Below are 24,779 nucleotides of genomic sequence, written 5' to 3' on the forward strand. Positions count from 1 at the left end.
GGGCAGCCATGAGGATTGGCATAGTCTGATGGTGGGCACTTAGATTGGGTTGGGGTTTTTGAGGAGAGAGGGAGGAGAATTGGCCTGGAAGTGGCAAAGAGGTGGTACGAGAACATTCTTCTGTCTCCAGGTCCTGTGAGTGATAAGAAGGGTGTGGCAAAGAAAACATCCACCATCTGAGAGGGCTGAATGGAAGGAGAGACTTGAGGAAAAAGCCGGACTTCTTTTAGAACAAGAAACTGAATTAAACATTGAGAATATAGAGGAATTTGCTGATGATGGGCTTTGCGTTTCAGAGGCCATGGCAGGAGGGTTTGAGAGTTCATCGATAAGCAGGGTATTGAGTCAGATCAGGGAATATATGGAGGCTTAACGGGTTAGGAATCCAGATAATGATTCACGTTGGGAGGCTGGGACTTGTGGAGGTGACTGACATAAACAGGGATGGAAGATATGTTGGGATTAGTCCTGTTGGATTCTTAGGAGGAGGTGGATGATCGGCATTAATTAGAGTCTCTTTCTGGGGCTGGTCTCTTGGCCACTTTGTATTGGTGAACTGGGGGAGAGGAGCTTACACCAGGACCACTTAATACTCCCTGGCTTCCCTTAACATTTTCTCTGGTCCTTGTCAAGCCTGGAGTAAGAGATTTATTAGGACTTTTCAACAATGATAGTACTTCAGGATCTTTAAGTTATGCACTCCAAGTCTCCATTGGTCCCTGTCAAGGCCACTTCAAATAAATACATGATCTAAAAAAAAATGTGTGCTTGATATGTAATGCAGTTTAAAGACAAATAACCTAGCCAGCCCTAAGCACCTTCCTACCAGATTGCTATACTAAAACCCTTTCTTTTACCAGGACTTTCCAGGTGGCTCAGGCTTCCCTGATAGCTCAGTTGGTAAGGAATCTGTCTGCAATGCAGGAGACCCCAGTTCGATTCCTGAGTCAGGAAGATCCACTGGAAAAGGGATAGGCTATACACTTCAGTATTCTTGTGCTTCTCTTGTGGCTCAACTGGTATAGAATCCGCCTGCAATGCGGGAGACTTGGGTTCAATCCCTGGGTTGGGAAGATCCCATGGAGAAGGGAAAGGCTACCCACTCCAGTATTCTGGCCTGGAGAATTCCATGGACTGTATAGTCCATGGGGTCGCAAAGAGTCAGATATAACTGAGCGATTTTCACTTTCCAGATGGCTCAGTGGTAAAGAATCCACCTGCCAATGCAAGAGACACGGGTTTGATCCCTGGTTGGGAAGATCCCCTGGAGAAGGAAATGACAACCCACTCCAGTATTCTTGCCTGGAAAATCCCATGGACAGAGGAGCCTGGCAGGCTATAGTCCATGGGGTCACAAAAAGTCAGACACAACTTAGCAACTAAACAAGAACAACAGCAATCAAAATTTCAGTCACACATAAAAGTAGATTCACATAATGAGCTCCCATATACCCCATGACCTAGATTTAACAGTTGTTAACATATGTCATCATTGTTTCATCTATTTTATTCTTTTACTGAAATATCTTCAAGTCAATTACAGACATTGAGACATCTTATTCCTATACTTCAGTATCATAAGCCCTTTCTATATAGAAATTATGAAGCTGCCACTGCCTTTTAAAATGTGCCAAGAACTGGACAAGAGTGTTCCAGATGTGGACTGATCAATGAGTATTCAGAAAGAACAACTAGGCTCACTTTTTGTTAATGAAGATTATAATCTCTAAAATTAGTCATTTTAGAGGCCATGGTACACTATTGACTCAAGTGCATTTGTGATCAGCTGAAGTTCCCAAGTTCTTTGCACATGAACTGCTGCTGTCAAGTCAGGCTTCCCCCATCTTAGTATTTATGTAATTGAATTTTTGTTGGTTTTAGCCTGTTGAAAATATTTTGAATTGGAACTCTGCCCTCCAGTGAATTAGTTAATCTTTTCCTGCTTTGGTTCATCGGCAAAGTTGATAAGTAACCCTTTTATGTATTCACGCTACTTTCTAAAATGGAAGCTTATGCTACCTCAAAATAGTGGAAACTGCAATAAGATCATCTCAAGCATTATGAGTGGACTCTTTGTAGGGCAAATAATCCAAGTTAAGTGTTCTTGATTAAGGATTGAAATCTATTCTTCTTGACTATTTCAGCTCTCTGGTTTAACAGACTGGTGGTGTCTGAGTACAGTTTTCTAAGGCATTCTAAATTATTCCAGAATAACTTTTTAATATAAGCAAATCACCAAACAGTTTCTTTGTAGAGCCTTAGAAACATCCACATTGTTCATGACAGCTAAATCCAGGAGTTGTTTTGGCTTTCTGGAACTCCCTGGGTTCGCTTAGGTGACTTCTTAGTCAACTGTTCTCACAACTACACAGGGATCATGTTTTCAACCTAAGTGTGTGAGTGATCTGAATGGACAGCCCCTGGCTCTGCCTCATGCTTAGAAAATGAGACTGTACCAGGAACATTCATCAACTGCCAGACAAGTGATATTTTTTTAATAAAATTTCCAACTAGATATGTTATATGCCTAAACAGAAGGCACAGTCATGGCAATACTCATGGCCAAAATAGCAGATCCGTGTGGTAGAACTCCACATTCCTTGATATGGTTCCTGATTCTTAGGTATTTGAGAATGAGAGTTCTCTGACAGCAGCCTTCATGGTGAGGCACCATACATAGTAATTGAGACCATGGGTACTGGATCTTGACTATCTAGGTCTAAAGCCTGTCTCTACCACTTGTTGGCTATGGAATTGGGGCTATTTATTTAACCTCGTGAGTGTGTGCTGTCACTTAAGTTGTGTCCGACTCTTTGCGACCCTATGGACTGTAGCCAACCAGGCTCCTCTGTCTATGGGATTTCCCAGGCAAGAATACTGGAGTGGATTGCCATCTTCTCCAGGTGATCTTCCCCACCCAGGGATTGAAACTGCATCTCCTGCATCACAGGCAGATTCTTTCCTGCTGAGCCACCAGAGAAGCCCTTATTTAACCTCAAATAAGAGTAATTTCCTCATCTGTTAATAATGAAAATAGTACATGCACTTCTTGTATACAGCAGTGTGAGGATTAACAGTGAAAAATGGGGCAATGTACCAAGTATTTAGTAAATGTTAGCCACTGTTACTTATCATTCTAATAGTTCTTATGGAGACCCAAGGTATTGGCTACCATTTGGTGCCACGTTTATGAAGTTCTTCATCTAGATTTAAATACGCCTACTCTAGGAATGCTCTAGGCTGCCACATAGCCTACTGTATTTACCTTATCATCCTAATTTCTGCTCCTGTGCCTCCAGAGACCTGGGTACAACAGTTTAAAGACATAAGGAGAGAACTTAAATGTTTTCTACTTTGAGTAAGATGAAGTAGTTCAGGTCTCTTGATTGCTTGTTCTAAGTCTTTGGATTAGTTCCCATGGTGACTGACAACCACACCAATGTGTGAGGAGAAGAAACATGGGAAATTCTACTTTTCTTCATATATAAATCTCAAGATACATTGCTTTCAGCATCCCGATAATATATAGGAAATGATAGTGATCTCCCTTGTATATCCACTTACATGGTAAGAACATGACTTAAAAACAGTAACAAAATTTGACATAAATAACTTGGAGATATTGTCCAGAGAAAGAGTTGACATGTATGCCCTTTTCTTATTTCTCACTCTAAGTTATGATGTTCCTTTGCAGTGATTGTTTTGAGGGGTAACTATTTTCTTAGCCAATAGGAGCGTACGTCTTGTACTTTCTGTTACTAGACTTACTACTTTTTTTTTCTTGGAAAAGGTAATTAATTTTTTGAAATTTATAATTTTTAGGTAATTTTACATGAATTGTAAAAATAGTACAGAGTATTTCCACGTACGTATCACTTAGCTTTCCTAGGTGTTAGGTTTGCATATTATGTAACCATGGTATCATTATAAAAGGGTTTCCCTGGTAGCTCAGTGGTAAAAGAATCCTCCTGCCAATGCCGGAGACACAGGTTTGATCCTTGGGACAGGAAGACCCCCTGGAGAAGGAAATTGCAACCCAGCCCAGTATTCTTGCCTGGGAAATCCCATGGACAGAAGGAGCCTGGCAGGCTATGGTCCATGGGGTCACAGAGTCAGGCATGACTTAGCAACTAAACAACAAACCATTACAAAAACTAAGAAAATAACCACGGTAAAGTATCAGTAAAGATTTTACCAGTTTTTCTACTAATGTCCCTTTTCTGGTCCAGAATCCAGTTCAGGACCTCACACTGAAGTTAGTTGTCATGTCTTCTTAATCTCCAGTCTATGACAGTTCTTCAGTCTTTCCTTATCTTTCATGACTTTGAGAGTTTTGAAGAATACTGGCTAGTTATTTTGTAGAAGATCACTCTACTGGGGCTTTTCCAATGTTTTCTCATGATTAGCCTGAGGTTACACATTATTGGAGAGGCTAACACAGTTGTGCGCCCTTTGGGCAGTCTATCGAGGGGACAGGATGTTGCTATATGTTATGGGTGATAATCTTCACTTGGTTAAGGTGGTATCTGTCAGGGTTCTCCAGTATAAACTTACTATTTTTCCCTTTGTATTTAAGAATATTTGCAGGGAGGTATTAGAAAGTATGAAAATATTCTGTTTATGCTTATGATTTGCCCACTAATATTAACATTCATCAGTTGATCTTGTCTGCAGCAATTATTACAATGAAGTACTAATGGTGATTTTCTATTTTCTGCATTCCTTGTATATTTAATAATTGGAAAACTGGAGTTCTTCTGTTAATAAAAATCATCTCTACGTTTTATTTATTTTACCAGCACAAATTAATAGATATTTATTTTATTCTTTGGGTTATATTCCTATATTTTTTAGTTTGCTGCTCAAATTATTCCAGCTTTGAGCAGCAAATTATTGGAATCCCTTTTAGGTTGGCTCCTGTGCTGAGCATGCCCTTTATCTTTTTCAAAACAGTGTTTCCTTATTTTCATCATCACAAGATGCACCAGGTTCATCGTCTCTTTTCCCTACTCCAGCCCTGGAATCAGCCAACCTTTTGTTTAATGGGGAATGGCATTTCAAATCCATGATCTGTGCCTTACATGTGCTTGCTATTGAGTTATCACTGCTTCTGGGTCCTTTCAGTGGGTATAGATAGGAAATATGTGTGTGTGTGTATATGGTAAGTCGCTTCAGTCGTGTTTGACTCTTTGAGACCCTATGGACTGTAGCTCGCCAGGGTCATCTGTCCATGGGATTCTCCAGACAAGAATACTAGAGTGGGTTGCCATTTCCTTCTCCAGGGGATCTTCCCAAACTGGGGATTGAAACCACATCTCCTGCATTGGCCAGTAGATTCTTTCACACTGCTGCCACCTGGGAAGCACCAGGTAGGAAATAATGTATGCACTAACCTATACATATACACATCTATATCTATTTAAGTCTATCTAGAATACTGGCACCCCACTCCAGTACTCTTGCCTGGAAAATCCCATGGACGGAGGAGCCTGGTAGGCTACAGTCTGTGGGGTCGCTAAGAGTCGGACACGACTGAGTGACTTCACTTTCACTTTTCCCGTTCATGCACTGCAGAAGGAAATGGCAACCCACTCCAGTATTCTTGCCTGGAGAATCCCGAGGACGGCAGAGCCTGGTGGGCTGCCGTCTGTGGGGTCGCACAGAGTCGGATATGACTGAAGCGACTTAGAGGCAGCAGCAGCAGAATACTTAATAAAAAAAACTACGAGTCCATACTGATACCTATGACTCCAACACAGCATGCAGGGTTCATTTTAGTCTTCTCCCTTTTCTTATTTGTACCTTTTTTCTGTGACACTGAGAAACCTGGTTCTCATTATCTACAATATATTTACTTAATTTTTCAACCCTAGTATATTTTTAAAGTAGTTTCAGAATCCTTAAGTCATACCCCTATGAGAAAAGAAGTTATGAACTGGAGTGCAGTGTTTGTACACCATTTGTTGTTGTTGTCTTTAGCCTTGTAGTATCCAGTCAATACCCTGTTTTCCAAAATTATTTAGGTCAGCTCCTTTCTTTCCCATCCCCTTCATCATGTAATTCATTCATATAATAATATAGTTAGATTCATTTATCACAGTCTGCAGTCCTATACTTCCCTGACATTCTGGTTGAATTTTCTAAAATTTGAATACATTAAAATTCACTGTATGATGTATAGTTCTGTTCTATGGGGTTTTGAAAAATGCATATAGTAATGTATCCACTGATACCAGACACAGGAGAGTTCCATCACTCCAAATAGTCCCTCGTGATGCTCCATTGAGGTCAGACCTTTGTCACATCCCTAACCCTTGGTAACCATTGACTTGTTTTTGTCCATATGGTTTTCTTTTTTTCAGAGTGTCATATAAAATTGAATTTTAACCATTAACACATTGAAAGGTATTTAGATTGTTTTTACCTTTTGACTCTTATGAATAAAGCATTGTAATAATAGCTTCAAGCATTTATGTATAGGTTTTTGGGTGAACATAAGTTTTCACTTCTCTTGGGTGGTTACCTAACATCAGGATAAGTACTTTTAAAAATGTATTTATTCAAATATCCAGAAAATAAAAAGGAAATCATATGTATTCAGTACTATATTTTGGTAACTACCATATTAATACTGTACCATTTCAGTGTAGTTTCATAACTTTACATCAGCTTTACATTGCCATTACCATTTACTGACAGAATCTTCTGATTTCGGTCAAACTGATTGCATTTTTGTTCTCCTAGAATTTCTGTCTTATAATTGCCACAGTAATATAAAATGTTATATTTTGGTTGCTACATGGATTAGAATCAACCCTGAAACAGGTGTACATGGGGACAAAATGTTCAGTCTTGAAGCCAGGGACTGGCTCTGTTTACTAGCCCCTGAAAAACGTTGACTTTATAATGACCAGTCTTTAAGGAGATGCCCTTTGTGTATGAGCAATGACTTACCTGACATTAATTGAGAGTCTTCTTAAAGAACCCCTGTCTTAATATTATCAAACCTATCAGCTTGTTACAGAACCTGAAGTTGCTGCCATTAGCATCACTCTTCTGGGTCAAGGTTCAATCATTTTCTCTAGAAAGTTTCTGTTAAAAATGCACATTTTTAATCTGAGAGGGCAGATGTTTAGCATATTAGCTAGCTGTCACCTCAGAGAGATCATGGCTCTGGTCTCTGAGATTCCTTTCTACTGATACCTTTCTGTTAGTAGGCAGATACTCATTTCTGTTTTCACTAAATTGTGAGCTCTTAGACTGAGGTCAGAATTCACCTCTATATTCCCTGTGCCTGGCGTTGTAGTAGTTGGTCCATATATATGTCTTGAATGGATGAATAAATGCCTGGTGAGTACATGATGCTTGAAGATAGAGGGTGGGAGGTTTGCAAGGAAAAGCTCCCCATATGTGGCACAGGCAGGAAAGGGGAAGCCTAAGTGGAAGGGCACAAGCATGGGTCTGGAGTACCAGAGAATGACAGGATGTGTGCATGCTAAGTCGCTTCAGTTGTGTCCGAGTCTTTGCAACCCTATGGACCATAGTCTGCCAGAGTCCTCTGTCCATGGAATTCTCCAGGCAAGAATACTGGAGTGGGTTGCCATGCCCTCCTCCAGGGGATCTTCCTGACCCAGGGATCTAACATGTGTCTCATGTCTCCTGCATTGTCAGGTAGGTTCTTTACCACTAGCGCCACCTGGGAAGCCCAGCAACAGGATGATATAAGCCTATTGTGGGAAAAGTAGACAAGATAAAAACTAATTGGAGGCCAGCTTCAAAGTTCAAAGCTTTGTGGAATCTGTGTCTAAGGGGGTGAGATCTGGAGACAGAATGGGCTAAAATTCCAGCTTTGCTTATTTCTGCTAGAATTTGGCTTTTACTTCAAGTAAGACTGATAAATTTGGGATGGGGTGTTTGAGTAAAAGAATAACTTGATGTGACTTTTATTTTGACAGGATCCCTCTGGTTGTAGTGTTGGGGGTAGAATGAGGTGGGAGGACAATGCCAGCATGGGGAACATTGGTAAAGAGGCTGTGACAGTAATCCAGGCTGGCAATGAGAATGGCCTAGGACAAGATGGATGCAGTGCAGATTGTGAGACGTGGTCAGATTCAGCGTGTGTGCTGGAGACAGAGCTGTCAACATTTCATGATGGATAATGCTGGACCTCTTTCATCTGTGCCCAACCAAACAAAATGAAACACTATAATGTCTATAAACTATCAAATAAAAGTTGATATTACTGGGTTAAGCAGAGCTAATTTTCCAGTAAAGCAAAACTTTCTTGCTTTACTTGCTTTATAAATCCAAGAGGTAACCTTGGATTTGGTATGTTTCCAACAACTGACATGAGGCTTTCAAGTCCACATTTTCCAGCTGTCTTCTATAAGGAGCTTCAGCAGAGTAGTATTTACATTACCTCTTTTCCTGCTGATTGAATCTGTAGCAAACAGAGCAATGTGTACAATTTTATCTCACTTGAGAGCATTTCTGACTGTGGATATGTCATTCTTTGTATGGGAAATAGAATTCTTTTAGGATGTACTTCTTACAGGGAAAGATTTTACCCAGTGAGATAAATACACTATGAAAACAATTTGACCAGGTAAGGGTTCATGAACCCCATCTATCCACCCATGTACACACACTCAGCTTCATGTAAGTGTGCAAGTCTCTCTGGCCCTGATATGAGAAGACAAAGTCTTGGTTAGAGTAACAATGGATATTCTAATCCCTGAATAAAATTTTCACTATTGAAATTCTTCTCTTGATTACCCAGGTGATTTTTTTTTTTTTGGCTTATGTAACAACTGCTCTGTGAGGGTATGTGGGAATAGGGAAACTTCTGAATAGTGTATCCTTATGTCACTCAAAGGGGAATTAACCTCCTTGATTCATTAACACCTCTCAGAATAGTGCCCCATCCCCTACCAATTTGACATAACCAGGTATACAAGCAGCAAGAGAAGTGTTGGCAGGGGAACCTGAATCCCTCCAAAGATATATAGTCTCATGATTGAGCTGAACTGAGATTGAAAAACATAATCAACTTTCATTCCTAGGTCTGTGGTGGCATCTAAGATCAATCTCCAGGAGTCCTGTGTATCTGTGGAAGTCACCTGGGACAGCAGGCAGATGCCAATGGTTTGGGGTAGGTTTTTAAATCCCTCCTTTGCAGAGATGGCATTTGATCCATTGATGTTTTCTTAGAGGTGAGGGCTGGAAAAGTCTTTGTGACTTCTGTCAGTGTGCCTATCCACAGGTTAGTAGCCAGAGGATGAGCGTATAGACACAAGGGTGCCTGTAAATGAATCAGTGATATTCTGCTTGATCTGAAAACTCAAGTGAAATTCCATTTTGATGGATTCCTCTCTGGGCAGGAGTAAATTTTTCTTTTTTAAAAAATTAATTAATTATTTTAATTGAAGGGTAATTTCTTTACAACATTGTGGTGGTTTTTGCCATACATCAACATGAATCACCCATAGGTGCACGTGTGTCTCCCCATCCTGAAACTCCTCTCACCTCCCTCTCCAACCCATCCCTCTGGGCTGTCCCAGAGCACTGGCTTTGAGTGCCCTGCTTCATGCATCAAACTTGCACTGGTCATCTATTTTACATATAGTAATATACACGTTTCAATGCTATTCTCTCAAATCATCCCACCCTCCCCTTCTCCCTAATGGTCCAAAATCTGTTCTTTACATCTGTGTCTCTTTTGCTGTCTTGCATATAGGATCGTCATTACCATCTTTCTAAATTCCACATATATGTGTTAATATACTGTATTGGTGTTTTTCTTTCTGACTTATTTCACTCTGTATAATAGATTCCAGTTTCATCCACCTCATTAGAACTGACTCAAATGTGTTCTTTTTTACAGCTGAGTAATATTCCATTGTGTATATGTACCACAACGTCCTTATCCATTTGTCTGTTGATGGACATCTAGGTTGCTTCCATGTCCCAACTATTGTAAACAGTGCTGCAATGAACATGGGGGTACATGTCTCTTTCAATTCTGGTTTCCTCAGTGTGTATGCCCAGCAGTGGGATTGCTAGGTTGTATGGCAGTTCTATTTTCAGTTTTTTAAGGAATCTCCACACTGTTCTCCATAGTGGCTGTACTAGTTTGTATTCCCACCAACAGTGTAAGAGGGTTTCCTTTTCTCCATACTCTCTCCAGCATTTATTGTTTGTATACTTTTGGATAGCAGCCATTCTGACTGGCATGAGATGGTACCTCATTGTGGTTTTGATTTGCATTTCTTTGATAATGAGTGATGTTGAGCATCTTTTCATGTGTTTGTTAGCCATCTGTATGTCTTCTTTGGAGAAATGTCTGTTTAGTTCTTTGGCCCAGTTTTTGATTGGGTTGTTAATTTTTCTGGTATTGAGCTACATGAACTGCTTGTATATTTTTGAGATTAATTCTTTGTCAGTTGTTTCAGTTGCTATTATTTTTTCCCATTCTGAAGGCTGCCTTTTCACCTTGCTTATAGTTTCCTTCGTTGTGCAAAAGCTTTTAAGTTTAATAAGGTCCAATTTATTTTTGTTTTCATTTCCATTACTCTGGGAGGTGGGTCACAGAGGATCCTTCTGTGATTTATGTCAGAGAGTGTTCTGCTTATGTTTTCCTCAAGGAGTTTTATAGATTCTGGTCTTAAATTTAGATATTTAATCCATTTTGAGTTTATTTTGGGTGTATGGTGTTAGAAAATGTTCCAGTTTCATTTTTTATACATGGTTGACCAGTTTTTCTAGCTACACTTGTTAAAGGGATTGTCTTTTCTCCATTGTGTATTTTTGCCTCCTTTGTCAAAGATAAGGTGTCCAGAGATGCATGGGTTTATCTCTGGGCTTTTGATTTTGTTCCATCAATCTATATTTCTATCTTTATGCCAATACCAAACTGTCTTAATGACTGTAGTTTTGTAGTATAGTCTGAAGTCAGGCAGGTTGATTCCTCCAGCTCCATTCTTCTTTCTCAAGATTGCTTTGGCTATTAGAGTTTTTTTTGTATTTCCATACAAACTGTGAAATTATTTGTTCCAGTTCTCTGAAAAATAACGTTGGTAGCTTGATAGGGGTTGTGCTGAATCTATAGATTGCTTTGGGTTGTATACTCATTTTCACTATATTGATTCTTCCAATCCATGAACATGATATATTTCTACATTTATTTGTCATCTTTAATTTCTTTCATCAGTGTTTTATAGTTTCCTATATATAGATCTTTTGTTTCTTTAGGTAAATTTATTCATAAGCATTTTATTCTCTTCATTGTAATGGTGAATGTGATTGTTTCCTTAATTTCTCTTTATATTTTCTCATTGTTAGTGTATAGGAATGCAAGGGATTTCCGTGTATTAATTTTATATCCTGAAACTTTACTCTATTCATTGATTAGTAATTTTCTGGTGGTGTTTTTAGGGTTTTCTATGGAGAGGATCATGTCATCTGCAAACAGTGCAAATTTTACTTCTTCTTTTCCAATCTGGATTCCTTTTATTTCTTTTCTTTGATTGCTGTGGGCTAAAACTTCCAAAACTATGTTGAATATTAGTGGTGAGAGTGGGCACCCTTGTTTTGTTCCTGATTTTAGAGGAAATGCTTTCAATTTTTCACCATTGAGGATAATGTTTGCTGTGGGTTTGTTTGAATATGGCTTTTATTATGTTTAGGTATGTTCCTTCTGTTCCTGCTTTCTGGAGAGTTTTTATCATAAATGGGTGTTGAATTTTGTCAAAGGATTTCTCTGCATCTATTAAGATAATCATATGGTTTTTATCTTTCAACTTGCTAATGTGGTGTATCACATTGATTGATTTGTGACTATTGAAGAATCCTTGCATCCCTGGGATAATGCCCACTTGGTCATGATGTATGATCTTTTTAATATGTTGTTGGATTCTGTTTGCCAGAATTTTGTTGAGGATTTTTGCATCTATGTTCATCAGTGTTATTGGCCTGTAGTTTTCTTTTTTTGTGGCATCTTTGTCTGGTTTTGGTATTAGAGTGATGTTGGCCTCATAGAATGAGTTTGGCAGTTTACCTTCCTCTGCAATTTTCTGGAAGAGTTTGAGTAGGATACATCTTGGCTCTTCTCTAAATTTTTGGTAGAATTCACCTGTGAAGCCATCTGGTCCTGGGCTTTTGTTTGTTGGAAGATTTTTGATTACAGTTTCAATTTCTGTGCTTGTGATGGGTCTGTTAAGATATTCTGTTTCTTCCTGGTTCAGTTTTGGAAGGTTATACTTTTCTAAGAATTCACCCATTTCTCCCAAGTTGTCCATTTTATTGGCATATAATTGCTCATAGTAGTCTCTTATGATCTTTTGTATTTCCATGTTGTCTGTTGTGATATCTCCATCTTCATTTCTAATTTTATTGATTTGATTCTTCTGGCCTGAAGGGTTTCTATTGAAAGATCAGCTGTTACCCTTTTGGGGATCCCCTTGAATGTTATTTGTTGCTTTTCCCTTGCTGCTTTTAGTGTTTGCTCTATGTTTTTAGTATTTTTTAAATTTGATTAATATGTGTTTTGGGGTGTTTCGCCTTGTGTTTATCCTGTTTGGGACTCTTTGGGTTTCTTGGAGTTGGGTGGCTATTTCCTTCCCCCTTTTAGGAACGTTTTCGACTATTATCTCCTCAAGTATTTTCTCATGCCCTTTCTTTTTGTCTTCTTCTGGGACACCTATGATTCGAATGTTGGGGTGTTTAACCTTGTCCCAGAGTCTCTGAGGTTGTCCTCATTTAATTCTTTTTTCTTTTTTCCTCTCTGCTTCATTTATTTCCACCATTCTATCTTCCACCTCACTTATCCTCTCTTCTGCCTCAGTCATTCTACTGTTGGTTCCCTCCAGAGTGCTTTTTATCTCAGTTATTGCATTGTTCATTATTGACTCTTCTTTATTTCTTATATGTCCTTGTTAAACATTTCTTTCATCTTCTCAATCCTTGTCTCTAGTCTATTTATCTGTAACTCCAATTTGTTTTCAAAATTTTGTATCATCTTTACTATTATTATTCTGAAGTGTTTTTCGGGCAAACTCCCTATCTCCTCTTCTTTTGTTTGGTTTGGTGGGTTTTTATCATGTTCCTTCACCTGCTGAATATTTCTCTGCCTTTTCATTTTGTTTAGATTGCTGTGTTTGGGGTGCCATTTCTGCAGGCTGGCAGGTTGTTGTTCCTCTTAACTGTGGATTCTGCTCCCTGTGGGTGGGGTTTGGCCAGTGGCTTGTCAAGATTTCCTGGTTTGGGGAACTTGTGTCTGTGTTCTGGTGGGTAGAGCTGTATATCTTCTCTCTGGAATGCAATTAGGTATCCAGTAGTGAGTTTGGGGTGTTTATGGGCTTGGCATGGCTTTGGGAAGCCCACATCTTAATGCTTAGGGTTGTGTTCTTGTTTTTCTGGAGAATTAGCGTGGTGTGTCTTGCACTGAAACTTGTTGACTCTTCGGTGGACCTTGGTTTCAGTGTAGGTATGGAGACTTTTGGGTTAGCTCTTGTCTATTAATGTTCCCTGGAATCAGGAGTTCTAGGATGTTCTAAAGTTCTGGAGTTAAGCCTCCTGCCTCTGGGTTTCAGTCCTTCTCTTACAGTAGCCTAAATACTTCTCCATCCATATAGCACAGAAGATGAAACCCTTAGGGTAATGGTGAAACAACTCTCCACAGCCAGGAACTGTGGAGCCAACAACAGCCAACTCCACAGCCAACAACTCTCCACACCCAGAGAGATTCACAGAGTTATATAAAGAAGGGAAGAGGGCAGAAGGAGATAGAGGTGACTTGGAGGAGAAAAGGGAGTGTCAAGAGGGGACAGAGTAATCAAGCCAGTAATCAAATCCCTACGTGAAAATGGATACTGAAGATTAGATTCTTAAAGGTACAAAATTGATAACAAATATAAAAAAGCAAAGATTAAAAACCTAGAATAGAGGTTAGACTCTGACAAATACAATATAAAAATGCAAAACAAAATCGATCACAAAAATTAAAAAAATATATATATGGAATTTGTTTTTAAAAATAGATTTTTTTTGAAAGGTAATACTAGGCTATAAAAATGAAAGGTAAGAGTCATAAAGAACTAAAATTTTTAAAAATTTAAAAGGTGATAATAATAAAAATATACCTAGGAGTTTTTCAGGAGCTGTTGTGGGCAGTATGGGGTCAGTTCTATGTCAGATGATCCCTTCTTCTGGCTTGTACTTATTCTCAAGGTCTGTAGCTGCTCCTCAAATACACAGTCTCAGCAATAATTGCAGGGTTTTATTCTGTTGCTCCTGTCACTTCTGGGGTGGTTCCCCCTCCTTTGTTTATTTTGCCTTCCTGTTTGCACGTCTCTTCAGTGTCTAATTTCTGTCCTGACACGAGTGGGTGAAGGCTCACTTGTTCAATTGTGCTATGGAGAGGGACAGACACTGCAAACAAATACTACTGGCATGTGTAGGGAGTGCTCACAGTGGATGGACCACACTGGGTTTGCCACAGCCCACGGTGACATGTACTTCCCAGGTCCACACTGCTCAGCCTCCAGGGTGCTCTGCAAGGGCACTGTGCCAGGTGAGCCCTGTGTTTTGAGCACTTCCCAGGTCTAAGCTGTTCAGATTCTCGGGTGCTCTGCAAGGCCACAGACCCACATGGGCTGTGTGTTTTGTGCCCTTCCCAGGTCCAAGCTGCTCAAGTGACTGGGTGCTTGGCAAGTGGACTGTCCCAGGTGGGCCATGTGTATTATGTATCTCCATGGTCCCGGCTGCTTGGTTTCCCGTATGTGCTGTGAGGGCACAGTCCCAGGTTTGACGTGTATCTCCTCTGGGGAGCTGATCTCAGGCTGTGACACTACTGGCAGATGGGAACTGCCCAGGGTCCCAGGAAGATGTGGTAAGCAACTGGCAGCCTACTCACAATTTGCTGGAAGATGTGATCTCTGGGGCCGATATTGTAGCCACTCCTTGCCTTCCAGCTCTGGCTGTCATACACATGCCTCTCTGCCTCCAGGGAGGTAGGGCCCTAAATGGCAGCCATCTTGCTCTCCTTTGGTATTTGTTAGGGGCACAATCTTTTCTTCTGTGAGGGCGCCAGGGGTCACCATGCAGGATTAGAGTCTTTCCCGGGAAAGGTCTTTTGTATTTTTTGGCGATCCCATGGTTTGGGGGTTGCTATGTCACTTTAGCTCCCTTAGATTGTGCTCAAAGCATTCAAGCCCAGTCCTTACCCTATGGACCGACAATGCAGCCTGCACCTCCTTGCCCAGCCCCACTTGCTGCTGGCAGACACACAGTGTCTGGGCCACTTCTCCACTGGCGGTTGCAGTTTGGTGCGTATTCTGTGGGTTTTTTCCCCCCTGGTTATGTTGCCTTCTGAGATTCCAAAGCTCCTCACAGACACACCTGTGAGAGGGTTTCCTATTGTGTGGAAACTTCTCCTCCTTCATGACTCCCTCCCCAGGACGGGTCTCCATCCCTAAATCTTTTGTCTCAGTTTTCATCTTTTATATTTTGTCCTACCTCCTTTTGAGACTTCCCTGGTGGCTCAGACGGTAAAGCATCTGCCTACAATGCGAGACACCCAGGTTCAATCCCTGGGTTGGGAAGACCTCTTGGAGAAGGCAATGGCACCCCACTCCAGTATTCTTTCCTGGAAAATTCCATGGACGGAGCAGCCTGGTAGGCTACAGTCCATGGGGTTGCAAAGAGTTGGACTCGACTGAGCACTTTCACTTTCACTTCACCTCCTTTTGAAGAGATTGGGCTGCCTTTCTTGGTGCCAGGTGTCCTCCACCAGCATCCTCTGCTAGCGTCTGGAAGTTGTTTTGTGGAAGTTGCTCAACATTCAAATGATCTTTTGATGAATTTGTGGGGGAGAAAGTGGTCTCCCCATCCTATTCCTCTGTCATCTTGGGACTGCCCCCTGGAGTAAAATTTTCAAAACATAAGTGCAGAAGTCTTCAGTGATATTTTTAGAACTTGTCTTTTATTGTGCTTCAGTGTATTGTAAAAAGTATACAAAGTCAGAAGTTTATTCTTCTATCATTATTTAAATAGATTAGAATTCTCAGTATGTTCGTAGGACAAATGACTAGTTTCTGGAAAATCTAATTCTTACAGACTGCATTTTATGTCTGTCCATTCTGTAAAAATGTAATTTTCTGGGTATATGTATATATATATATATATATATATATATATATACATATATATATACATATACATATATATATATACATATATATATATTCAGAGCCAGTTTATGAACCACATAAACTTATCAATCTCATGATTTTGTAATCTCATGACATACACACACAGAATAGCACAATACAATCCAGAACCAGGCAGTATGAGACAAAAGGTCTCTGAATAATAAAAATGTTTTCGTTTGTTCAACTTTTAACAAATATTTATTGAGCAGTTATTAGATACTAAGAACTGTATGAGATATGTATGAGATACTGTATGAGAACTGTAAGAGATATGAATACTAATGTGAGCAAGACAGATAGTATCACTGCCCTCTTGTTTTCTAGTATGTGTATTGAGGGGGATGTGAAACAGGCAATAAATAATAAAGCACCAGGCAAAATGAGTCTCATAAGGAGACAAATGCTATAAAGAAAATAAGATGGGACTCTAACAGAGTGACTATGTTAGGGTTCCAGTGGAAATCAAGACTACTGTTCTGTACATGTTAAAGATACCAATTAGACACACAAAAGCTGTTACCAAGAAGAAAGAAAAGAAAGTGAAATCACTCAGTCATGTCTGACTCTTTGCCACCCCATGGACTACTGTAGCCTACCGGGCTCCTCTGTCCATGGAATTTTCCAGGCAAGAATACTGGAATGGGTTGCCATTTCCTTCTCCAGTTACCAAAAAATCATCACTATAAAACTCTTTTTCATACAGAAGCTCCTCAAGTCCTCTGTCAGAACTGTTTCTCTTATTTTATGCACAGATTAAATGAACTTGGTCTGCTGTTTCTTTCACCCACAGCATAGTAAAAGCTTGGCATCTCTTTGTGTTTCTAGCACTTGATACCATATATATATAATTCCCTGCTGAAAATATCCACCCAACCTAACATGTTCAAAGCTAAATCTAACTTCTTCACACTTCTTGCTTCTGTATTTTTTATGCAACTTGATGATTCCTCTATTCACCCTTTGATCCAAGCTTATTCCTAGACTCTGCCCCTCCCTTACTCCAATGAATGACTAAGTTGTGTTGAGTAATACCTCCCAAATGTCTCTCTAATCTCTCTCCTACTCTTCTTCTGAACTGCTACTACCATTCAAGACCACATTACTTCTTGTCTGGATTACCACATAAGCATATGTTACAGTATGATCTTCTTGAAAGTGTTAGTCACTCAGTCGTCTCCAACTTTTTGCGACCTCATGGACTGTAGCTTGCCAGGCTCCTCTGTCCATGGAATTCTCCAGGCAAGAATACTGGCGTGGGTTGCCATTCCTTTCTCCAGGGGATCTTCCTGACCCAGGAATCGAACCCCTGTCTCCTGCATTGCAGGCACATTCTTTACCATATGAGCCACCAGGAAAGTCCATCTTCTTAAACCATCTTCTTCAATCATCCTTTACCTGCTACATTTTGGGTAACTCTTGCTTATCCTTCAAAACTCAGCTCAGTGATAACTTCTTTCAGGAAGACTTCACAGACATCTCTGACTTGTCCCCTCACCCCATCTAAATTAGATACCTCTCTTATATGTCCCTATAGTACCCTGTGATTAGTTTTATTTTAGCATCTAGCACATGGTATCATAATTGCCTCTCCACTTGTCTGTCCTTCCATTGCTCTGTGGGCTCCTAGATATGTTAGGGATTGTATTTCTCATTGTCACATCTCCAGTGTCCAACATGGTGTCTGACATGTGATTGACACTCAGTAAATATTTTTGAATGAACAAATGCTTGAATCAAATTAGAAAATCTGCTTAAAGGGAAACTGGCAACAGTAAGAAATGGTAGCTTATACTTGTATAAGTGAAGAAGGAAACAGTGAAGTAAGTCATAAAAAAAAAAAAAAACTCAAAAAGTACCACAGTCTGGGGTCACTCTGCTCCCATCACTTCATGGCAAATAGATGGGGACAGTGGAAACAGTGGATGAATTTATTTTTGGAGGCTCCAAAATCATGGCAGATGGTGACTGCAGTCATGAAATTAAAAGACACTTACTTCTTGGAAGGAAAGTTATGACCAACCTAGACAGCATATTAAAAAGCAGAGATATTACTTTGCCAACAAAGGTCCGTCTCGTCAAGGCTATGGTTTTTCCAGTGGTCATGTACAGATGTGAGAGTTGGACTATAAAGAAAGCTGAGCACTGAAGAATTGGTGCTTTTGAACTGTGGTGTTAGAGAAGACTCTTGAGAGTCCTTTGGACTGCAAGGAGATCCAACCAGTCCATTCTAAAGGACATCAGTCCTGAGTGTTCATTGGAAGGACTGATGTTGAAGCTGAAACTCCAATACTTTGTCCACCTGATGGGAAGAGCTGACTCATTTGAAAAGACCCTGATGCTGGGCAAGATTGAAGGCAGGAGGAGAAGGGGATGAGAGAAGGTGAGATGGTTGGATGGCATCACCGGCTTCACGGAGATGAGTTTGAATAAACTCCGGGAGTTGGTGATAGACAGGGAGGCCTGGCGTGCTGTAGTCCATGGGTCGTGAAGAGTCAGATACCACTGAGCAACTGAACTGGGCATTGACTGGGACTATTAGTATTATACTGTATTATAATTTTCTATTATGGTTTGTATAGCATAATGCAGTCGTTCCCATTAATTTTAAAGACATCAGAACATCTAGAAAAGACTATTTTGTAGCCTCCATTTGAGAAAATGTGGGAATATGTACTACATAATAGGACTTATAACTTAAGACTAATCTACATCAAATCAGGTTTGGGGAAAGTGATTAAAGACAAAGTTTTTTTTTAATTAATTAATTAATTTTATTTGGAGGCTAATTACTTTACAATATTGTGGTGGTTTTTGCCATACATCAACATGAATCACCCACGGGTATACATGTGTCCCCCCATCCTGAACCCCCCTCCCACCTCCCTTCCCAACCCATCCCTCTGGGTTGTCCCAGAGCACCGGGTTTGAGTGCGCTGCTTCATGCATTGAACTTGCACTCGTCATCTATTTTACATATGGTAATATACATGTTTCAATGTTATTGTCTCAAATCACCCCACCCTCACCTTCTCCCACATAGTCCAAAAGTCTGTTCTTCACATCTGTGTCTCTTTTGCTGTCTTGCATATAGGGTCATCATTACCGTAAAGATGAATAGTTTTAACACACATAGTTCTGGAGTTTATGTATTTTTTCCAAATTGATTTATAGGTTTAGATATAGATAAATAATCTCATAACTGAAACCCAAATCATTTTTGCAAAAAGGTACTACTGAGTTCATTTTCTGAGACCATCCTAAAAAATCTTTCATATACTATACAATTAAAGAAAATGTTTCTGTAGATAGAAATGTCTTCAAAATGTTCATGACTCATATAAATAAAGTTATGAATGCTCTAATGTAAAGGAGCTTGGAAGTAATGATTTGTGCCTAGATCTTTTGCTTTATTGCTCATTACTAATACTCTTTGGCCTTTTTTTTCCTATCCCTGATGTTTTCCCATAAAACTCTTCTTGCAATGCAGGAGACTGCCTGCAATGCAGGAACAAGGTCTTGATCCTTGGGTCAGGAAGATCCCCTGGAGAAGGAAATGGCAACCCACTCCAGTATCTTGCCTGGAAAATTCAATGGAGAGAGGAACATGGCATGCTACAGTCCATGGGGTCACAAGAGTCAGATATGACTGAGTAGACCACCAGCCACCATCAGTTAAGTAGCTCAACAAATGGCTAGAGTACACATATAAAATATAGGTAATAAAGATATAGGCAACTATGAATCCATATTAAGTGAGCAACAACCATCTAAATATTTGTTTAGGAAGGATTGATGACCATCATTTGGTAGCAGCAGAACCAGGACACATTGTTGCTACAGTTTTCTCACTGCTTACATCTTCACAGCATGATCTTTCGTGGGAATGGGTGTTTGGAAGTGGAGTGGGCAAGGTGAGTGGATTGGGGAATAGGGAAAACAATAAAAAAGAGAGCAAAGTCCATTAAGAAGTCTTTTCTGTACATAAAATATTATTCAAACTTTTAAACATAAACATACAAATTAACATATGAATTAACTTTTCCTTCTGAGAAGGAAAGCTCTTATTAGGGCAAGAGAAAATTTCAGGATGGGCAATCAGTATGAGAGTTCTGTCACTGCAATTTCAAGTTGGTTTAGAAGGGTGACATGTTGTATAAGAGTGGGAAGCGATTAAGAGAAAAACTCTTTCCAAAGGGAGACCGAGATCCGTCTTACCTTTTTAAGGTCAGTACTTTAAAACACACGTTTCTCATGCAACATAAAAAAAGTCATTCTATACTCTACAGTCCCTAGTATCAGTACTACAGAGTTTATACATAGGAAATAGCCTGAGCAGTGCTGTTGTTTGACAGCAGAAACCTGCAAATCACAAAAATAATCATATATTTATTTAATGCCTATTATATGCTATGCTTTCGTTTTCTTTTACTCTTTTAAATTTAATCCCTTTAACAAGCTGATAAGGCAGGTACTATTATTATCCCATTTTCCAGATGAGAAAATTAAGGGCTCCAGGAGGTGATGTTAATTGCCCAAGATGACATAGCAAGTGATGGAATTGTCATCAAACACAGGCATCTGGGTCTCCAAGAGCTATGCATTTTCCCACTAAGATATATTGTTCTGTGCACTGGAAAGCACCATTGTCCTTTCCCTTCATAACCTCTCTACCCACGTTTCTGGATATGGGAATAAATGTGGCACATCGGCTTATTGAAGGTGTGAATGTGGAAACATATGGTTACAATTCCATAACCCGAGCTATGCCTAGAGCATTTGCACCAGTGATTCATAGCAGGATTGTCTAATGTGATTTGAGGATTACATAACTTGAGAGGTTTAGGGGGCTTTCTCACCAGGATGTCACATGGGCCAAGGGGGACAATATTAAAGGGTACTAGGTAGATGTGAGAGCCCTGTGGGAGTGAAGGAATAGTCCTGTTGAGTCCTTGGCAGCGCTGAGACACCTGTAAGATGCTTTCCTGGAATGGGCTTCGAGGATGGAGTCATATTAAGCCTTCAGCATAGAATTTTGTGGTTTATGAACGTTTGTTTCAGCCAAGTGTGGCACCTCTGATGGTTACTAATGAATATGTTAAGTATAATCATAACAGGATTTTTAAGAGAAGAGAAATATAAAAATGTGTTTTTTACACTGGAAGGATGAAATCTTTCAACTGAGACAGAAACCAAAATATTTCAGTCACTCCTGTGACTCTAATGAATTCCAGACATGGTGAGCTTGCTAAAAACACAGAAGCAAAATACATTCTTTGTTGTCCCTGAAGAATTTCAGGATAATAGTAGGTTTTTATAAAGGCTTCAACTTTGAATGAATGAATGAATGACAGGTGAATGAATGAGAAGTTCTTTTGTCAGATGGCCCCTGCTCCCTGCTGAAAGTATTTTCTCAAAGAGATGATGTTAGAGATGGTGTTATTTCTGCTACTCTGAAAAATCCACTAAAATCTGTATACAAACTGTAATAACTGTTTATTAGAACTTACTATGTTTTAAGCCCTTGCTAATGTAATACCCACAAGAACTATGTAATATTGGGTACTCTTACTGATGGGCTTCCTAGGTAGCTCAGTGGTAAATCTGCCTGCCAGTGCAGGAGACGCAGATTCGATTGCTGGGTCAGCAAGATCTCTTGGAGGAAATGGCAGCCCTCTTTCAGTATTCTTGCCTAGAGAATCCCACGGACAGAGGACCCTGGCGGGCCAAAGGGTCAGACACAACTGAGCACATATGCACTCTTAATGATATTATTTTACAGATGAGGAAATAGCCTTGGAGTGCTTATATTTCTTGATCTAGGTTACACAGCTGTAGACCAGTGATCTTAAATTGGTCCACAAATCACTCCCTTTACCACTACACTATACTGTTTAAAAATTTTGAGTAGAGAGTACCCTTAAAGTAACTCAGTCCAGGATAAATAATAAGGTAATAGCAGAGATAAGGAATTAAGCTCAGTCTTCCTTGAGGAGGGCTTCCCTGGTAGCTCAGATGGTAAAGTGTCTGCCTGCAGTGCAGGAGACCTGGGTTTGATCCCTGGGTGGGGAAGATCCCCTGGAGAAGGAAATGGCAACCCACTCCAGTACTCTTGTCTGAAAAATCCTATGGATTGAGGAGCCTGGTAGACTACAGTCCATGGGGTCGCAAAGAGTCGGACACTACTGAGCTTCTTCACTTTCTTTTCACTTTTCTTTGAGGAATCAAACATTTAACCAGTACCTTAAGATGCGTCAGAAGTGCCCAACAGTAGTAAGCAAGTGGCCCAAAATTTGTCTGTCTGCAGAGCTAATTCATGTAATAGAACTACTGTCATTACTTGTTGCATGGTGGAGGTGAAAGGGTAAGGCAATCACCTTTCTACATCACATCTATGCTAAAAAGTGTGTGTGTGCTTGGTTGCTTCAGTTGTGTCCGACTTTTTGTATCCCCCAGTCTTCTCTGTCCAAGGGATTCTCCAGGTAATACTGAAGCGGGTTGCCATATCCTCCTCCAGATCTTCCCAACCCAAGGATCGAACCCCTATCTCCTATGTCTCCTGCATTGTAGGCAGATTCTTTACCGCTGGCCACTGGTAAGCGCCCAAACACATTCTGCTCAAAAATCTTTTGTTCCTTCCTACTGCCTAGAGAATCAAGTTCTGATTCTTTACCTTGTTACTCAGGACTAGCCACAAGATGACCACAACCTAACTTAGCAATTTGTCCTTAGGCCATTCTCATATACTGCAGACTAGACAAAGTTTGGAATCATGGATAACATGCAGCTCAAACAAGCGAGATTTTATTAAGCATGCAGCAAGCCATATTGTTAATGACAAACTACTTACAGTGCAGTTACAACTTCTTCCCAGATAGTGCCAGTGATAAACAATCCACCTGCAAAGCACCAAAAAAATAAAAAAAATAGAGTCGTGGGTTCTATCCATGGGTCCAGAAGAACCCCTGGTGGAGAGCACGCAACCCACTCAAGTATTCTTGCCTGGAGAATCCCATGATAGAGGAGTGTGACGAGTTACCATTTATACGATCGCATAGAGTCAAAGACACAACTGAACACATGCAGTTAAGTTTACACAGTGACAGCTTGACCTAGGGACAGCACCAATTACTGACACCTCAACCTAGGGGCAGCTTGACCTAGAGACAGCGCCAGTTAGTGACAGCTCGACCTAGGAGAAGAAGTGCCAGTTAGTGACAGCTCAATTTAGTGACAGCTCAACCTACGGGCAGCTCCAGTGACAGCTTGCATCAGGAACAGCTCCGGCAGCAGCTCCAGTGGAAGCTAACTCTTTTTTTTTTTTTTTTTTTTATAAATTTATTTATTTTACTTGGGGGCTAATTACTTTACAATTTTGTAATAGTTTTTGCCATACATTGACAAGAATCAGCCATGGGTTTACATGTGTTCCCCTTCCCGAACCCCCCACCCACCTCCCTCCCCCTCCCATCCCTCTGGATCATCCCACTGCCCCGGCCCCGAGCCCTTGTCACATGCATCGAACATGGAATGGTGCTCTGTTTCACATATGACAATACACATGTCTCAATGCCATTCTCCCAGAACGTCCCACCCTCACCTTCTCCCTCAGAGTCCATAAAATTGTTCCATGCATCTGTGTCTCTCATTCTGTCCCGCATATAGGGTTATCGTTACCATCTTTCAGATTCCATATATATGCATTAGTATACTGTATTGTTGTTTTACTTTCTGGCTTACTTCACTCTGTATAATGGGCTCCAGTTTCATCCATCTCAGTAGAACCGGTTCAAATGTATTTTTTTTAATGGCTGAGTAATATTCCATTGTGTATATGTACCACAGCTTCCTTATCCATTCATCTGCTGATGGACATCTAGGTTGCTTCCATGTCCTGGCTATTGTAAACAGTGCTGCGATGAACATTGGGGTACACGCGTCTCTTTCAATTCTGGTTTCCTCGGTGTATATGCCCAGCAGTGGGATTGCTGGGTCATATGGCAGTTCTATTCCCAGTTTTTTAAGGAATCTCCACACTGTTCTCCATAGTGGCTGTACTAGTTTGCATTCCCACCAACAGTGTAAGAGGGTTCCCTTTTCTCCACACCCTCTCCAGCATTTATTGCTTGTAGACTTTTGGATAGCAGCCATTCTGACTGGTGTGAAATGATACCTCATTGTGGTTTTGATTTGCATTTCTCTAATAATGAGTGATGTTGAGCATCTTTTCATGTGTTTGTTAGCCATCTGTATGTCTTCTTTGGAGAAATGTCTGTTTAGTTCTTTGGCCCATTTTTTGATTGGGTCATTTATTTTTCGGGAATTCAGCTGCAGAAGTTGAAGCTAACTCTTAAGATACAAGAACAGCTGCAACCTCGAAGCCAACGCGGGTTTTCGTGGCTTCCTGTTTTTATACCTTTGGTCTCCTCTCCCTGGAGCCTGATTTGTTATGCCCTATGCAAAATAGGTGACAGTACCTGCATGCCACTGATTGGTTAATCCTGATTTGTTATGCCCTATGCAAAATAGGTGACAGTACCTGCATGCCACTGATTGGTTACACCCAGGAGCACT

At 40.3% G+C, this 24,779-nt stretch overlaps 1 protein-coding gene across 1 annotated transcript in view; it reads left to right on the forward strand.

Moving 5' to 3' along the window:
- IL1RAPL2 (interleukin 1 receptor accessory protein like 2) overlaps positions 1–24,779 on the forward strand; it is a 1,535,365-nt gene that overhangs the window by 77,157 nt on the left and 1,433,429 nt on the right. Inside the window, exon 2 of the mRNA XM_081566378.1 lies at positions 9,063–9,151. The gene's annotated coding sequence lies outside the window, so the exon portion shown is untranslated. The remainder of the gene's footprint in view (positions 1–9,062; positions 9,152–24,779) is intronic.

This window comes from Giraffa tippelskirchi, chromosome X (assembly GCF_054371585.1).
Source record: "Giraffa tippelskirchi isolate mGirTip1 chromosome X, T2T-mGirTip1v1.2.pri, whole genome shotgun sequence".
NCBI classification, from domain to species: domain Eukaryota; kingdom Metazoa; phylum Chordata; class Mammalia; order Artiodactyla; family Giraffidae; genus Giraffa; species Giraffa tippelskirchi.